The sequence below is a fragment of the Chrysochloris asiatica genome, unplaced genomic scaffold (assembly GCF_000296735.1).
Source record: "Chrysochloris asiatica unplaced genomic scaffold, ChrAsi1.0 scaffold00013, whole genome shotgun sequence".
In the NCBI taxonomy this organism is placed as follows: Eukaryota; Metazoa; Chordata; class Mammalia; order Afrosoricida; family Chrysochloridae; genus Chrysochloris; species Chrysochloris asiatica.
The window spans coordinates 6346629-6351877 of NW_006408531.1; the positions used below are offsets into that span (position 1 = coordinate 6346629).

The 5249-nt window shown below is 36.6% G+C and overlaps 1 pseudogene; it reads right to left on the reverse strand.

The window, feature by feature from the left end:
* Positions 1–2340: 2340 nt before the first annotated feature.
* LOC102824276 overlaps positions 2341–5249 on the reverse strand; it is an 8972-nt pseudogene continuing 6063 nt past the window's right edge.

Genomic DNA, 5249 nt, shown 5'->3' on the forward strand with positions numbered 1-5249 from the left:
AACTCGACAGCACTTAACAACAACACATTCTAGTTAGTGATTTACCCTTCCTTTTCTTCTCATCACTGGTAAACGTCCAAGAATGTTTCTTTTACTGTGAAAACTATTTCTTGACTTTATAATAGTGGTATCAGACATTATTTGTCTTTTTGTGTTTGGCTAATTTCACTCAACAGAATGTCCTCTAGTTTCAACCCTATTATAAAAAGTTACACAGATTAAACAATGGTTCAAATATTTAAAAAATCTTATGTAAACTTATAGAATTCACACACCCCTATCATTTTTTTGTCATGGCCCAGATTGTAAAATATGAATCATAATTAATTAATAGAAAAATATTACTTGAAATGATTTATTTATTGATAAATAATGATGCACAGGAAGCTAATAGAATATCTGTAGAAGGCTTTCTCTAAAAGAAAAAAGGGACAAAATGCAAGATAAAATGTTAATATAAGCATAGAGCTGTAAACTCTAGTAAATAATTGAAAGCCAATGCTAGAAATAAAAAAACAAAATAAAACACTATGACAGAAACAAAGAAAGCCTTTGATGAACACATCAATAGACAGGATACAGCAGAGGAAATAATCACTTAGCTTAATGATAGGTGAGAAAGAATTCCAAAACTGTAAAAGTAAAGAGAAGCATGAATAAATAATGCAATAGGCTATCCAAGAACTGAGGGACAATTTCAGAAGATGTATCACATCTATTATGGAAATATTTTAAGGAAAAGAGAGAAAGTAATAGAAAATATATTGAAATAATCATGACTGAAAATTTCCAAAATTAATGGTAGACACCAAATCCAGTTATAGAATACTTATAATAAAACAATCAAGATAAATACCAATGAATCCATACTTTGTCATATTATTTTCAAACTGCGTAAGCATAAATACAAAAAAAAAAAAAATCTTAAAAGAATCTTGTTGTTGTTATTAAGTGCCATTGAGTTGGTGTCTACTCATAGTGACTCTGTTTCGGGTTTCTGAGGAGCAGCTGGTGGGTTTGAATATCCAAGTTTGTGGCTCGGAGTCCAGTGCTGAAGAATAAAAATTATGATGATTTACTCCTAAACCAACTACACAAGAAGAGAGTGGAATGAAATATTTAAAGTGTTGGAAGATAAAAAGCCAGTTTGGTATATTTGAATTCCAGGTATTTTTCCTACAAAAATGAGGTAGAGAAGATACCAGTATAAACAGGTCTTGGATGTCAGTACTCCCCACATGAACATAAAAGCAACAACAACAACAAACAATCAAACAACTCAACATCTTTAGTCAACGCTATAAGAAACCTGAGAAGATAAGCCAAATATTGCAGCATGAGGCCTAAAGCTGATTAAAGATAAGGATGAATTTCAAACACTTCTTGTTCCATTATCTCTGCTCTTTCCAGTATAACAGAAGGATAGTTGCTGTCGAATGACAACAATATTCACAATAAATTCACAGCACCACAGTACACTAAGAAAGGCCTAGCTCTAACTCAAAAAAAGTTAAAAACCAAAAATTAAATCAGGTCTTCCTGGTAGACTCTTTATGATGCTTCTTTTGAGAAGTTTGGGTATGATCTGAAGGACTGAACTCATATTGTGACTTAAATCTAAACTCTTACTTGTTGAGGAAGAAAGTGATAAACAAGTTCCGTAGATTGTAACTGTCTAAGAATTTCTTGCAATTACTCAAGCTTTCCAAAACAATATATACACAGGGGAGTTGAGAAAGATACCACATTATAACATTCTAATGTTACTTTGCACTCAGCAAACACCTCAGCTGGTCATGGTTCTTTGCCTGATTGTGTTACTCATACCTTGAAGAATCTTGGCATTAGTAGTCATGTTGGAATTGGGTTGCTTTAGTTTACCATTGACTTTAATCACAGGACTTGGTAGTACTACAAGGCATCCTAAGGAATCTTAGGATTACACACATGTTTTCTTTACTTATACCATGTAGTATCAATCCAATATCCCCTTGATAATCAGGAGCAATCTCACCACCCAATGCTGTAATTTCCTTCTTTGCCTGTTGACCAAGTGACATGAGGAACACAAATGGCCAAGGGGCTTTCTTAACTTCCAGTTCAATGAAATTAGTCTTGTATCTCTAGCTGGAAGTATTCCTCGCTTTGAGACTAAAATATCCAGACTCAAAGGGCATAGGATCTTAGGGTTAGGAAGCAAAAATTTTGACAGTGGGTCACTAGGAGTAATAGTGAGTGGTGCTACTCCAATTTCCACCCAAGAATCCTGAGTATTGGAGAAACATCACCATATATTGGATTATGGTTTAGATCATATACAGTCTCCTTGAGGATATTGTCCTAACCCTGGAATGTATTGCCACCTGGTTGGCACCATAATCCTGTCTTTAGAATGCCAATCCAACATTAGATCAAGGCTTTGGCTTCAGGATGATGAGGAACATAGTAAGACCAGTAAAATCTAAGAGCATGGGCTCATTGCCACACTTCATTTGCTGTGAGGTGGGTTATTTGATCTGAGGCAATGCTGTGTGGGATACCATTATGGTGGATAAGACATTTTGTAAGTCCACAAATGGGAGTTTTGGAAGAAGCATTGCATGTAGAGAAGACAAATCCATTTCCAAATTAAGTGTCTATTCCAGTAAGAACAAAACGCTACCTTTTATATGATGGAAGGGGTCCAATGTAACCTATCTACCACCAGGTTGCTAGCTGATTTCCCTGAGGAATGGTCCCATATCTGGGATTCAATGTTGATTTCTGCTGCTTGTAGATTGGATATTCAGTTGTGGTTATAACCAAGTCAACCTTGGTGAGTGGAAGTTCATGCTGCTGAGCCCGCCCATAACCTCGATCCCTGCTACTATGGCCACTTTGTTCAATGACAACAATGGCTGGAGAAAGTGTATGATTAGTTTCAACAGAACATATCATCCTGTTCATGGGGTGTATCTTCTTCTGCTGTTGTAAACCTTTGGTGCACCTTCACATGAGACATATATATATCATCACTTTTTTGACCCATTCACTGAGGTCTATCCACATACCTCTTCAACACACCTCCTTGACAACAATTTTCCAATTATGTTTCTTCCAAGTTCCTGACCATCAGCAAAACTTTTGGTCACACCCATGAATCAGTATACAGTCATACATATGGCTATTTTTCCTTCCAAGAAAAATGAAAAACCAGGTGCACTGCTTGAGGTTCTGCCCATTGGGAGGATTTCCCTCCATTTTTGTTTTTCATGGTCATTTCAGAATGGGAATGTAGTGCTACTGTTCTTCACTTTCAGGTGGTACATGCATATCACACAGAACCATCTGTAAACCAAGCATGTTTTCTGTTCCTCAGTCAACTGCTGATCAGGAATCCCCTATGTCACCATAGGTGTAGACTGGGAAAGGGAAGGTAATGGGACATGAGTGGAGACCGTTGGGTATTTAGGCTACTTCTTCATGTAACTTATTTGTGCCTTCAAGTCCTGCTTAAGTTTGGTTTTCATATGTTGTTGTTGTTAAATGCCATCAAGTTGGTCCAAACCATAGCAACCCTGTATAAGGTTTCCAAGAAGCCACTGATGAGCTTGAACAGATAACCTTGTGGTTCAAACTGACTTTTCTGTCCAGTTCATTAACTCATAGCACCACACCAGGACACCTTGCTTTTACATATACCACTTCAATTTAATGATGGAGTGCTATTGTTCAAGTACAACTTTATAATTTGTAAGTCAGACAACACCCAGTTCATAATGGGTAGCACTGGTTATATGGTGACTTGGTGGCCCATGGCAGGGAGTTCAGTCTCTACCAAGGCCCAGTAACAAGCCAAAGACTGTTTCTCAAAAGGAGCGTAATTGTCTGCAAAAGATTGTAGGATTTTGCTTCAAATTCAAAAGGGTCTTCAATGTGATTCATCAATAGGGGCCTGACAAACACTAACCACCACTCATTCATCAGTTTGTTGCACTGTGTTGGTATGTGTTGCTCTGATGCTAAAAACTGTGCCGCCAGTATTTTATGCTGGTAGGGTCATCTACTGTGCACAGGTTTCAGTTAAGCCTCCAGACTAAAACAGAATTGGAAGGAGAGGAAGACAACTTCCAAATGGATACCCACAGAAAACCATATGAATAGCAGGGAAACATGGTCGGATGTCAGCAGAATAATGAACAGTGAAACAAGATGAACAACACTAGAATATAGTAAAATATAATGCAAGAGGATGAGCCCCTAAGTTTGGAAGGCACTCAAAATATGACTAGGGAAGAGCTGCTTCCTCAAAGAAGAGTGACTATGATGACACAAACAGAGTTAAGCTTTCAGGAACTTCATTTGACAACGGGACACAACTCAAAATGAGAAGAAACAGCTGCAAATACCAATTAATAACTAGAACATGGGAGTATGAAGTATTTCTCAAGGAAAATTAGAAGTTGTCAAAAATTAAACAGAACACATAAACATTGATATCTTAGGCATTAGTGAACTGAAATCAACTGGTATTCACAATTTTGAATCTGAAAATCACATAGTTTACTATACCAGGAATGAAAAATTGAAGATGAATGGTATTACATTCATTATCAAGAATAACATTACAAGATGGATCTTAAAATATAATGCTGTTTGGGATGAGGTATTTTCAATACTCTTACAAAGAAAAAGTCAATGTCACTATTATTCAAATTTATGCCCAACCACTAAAGTCAGTGATGATGAAATTAAAAAAGAGTTAATGTGCTGGACTGCAAAGTCAGTTGGATCCACAATGTAAGTGGTTCAAGCCCACAAGTTGCTCCTTGGAAACTCTTTACAGGGTTGCCATGGGTCGTAACCGACTCCACAGCACTTAACAACAACAGCAACCAACTACTTCGATCTGAAACTGATCAAACATACAATTGAGATGTATGGATCATTACTAATGGTGGTAATACAAAGGTTAGAAACAAAGAGGAAGGATCAGTCATTAGAAAATATGGCCTTGATAACAGAAATGATGTTGGAGATTGCATGATAGAATTTTGCAATACCAATGACTTCCTCATTTCAAATACATTTTTAAGCAACATAAAAGACTATTATAGACATGGACTTCATCAGATTAAATATACAGAAATCAAATTGACTATATATGTGGTCCGTCAAAAACAAGGCCAGGAGCAGACTCTGAAATAGACCATCAGTGCTCATATGTAAGTTCAGATGGAAGCTGAAGAAAATGAAAAACAAGTCTATGA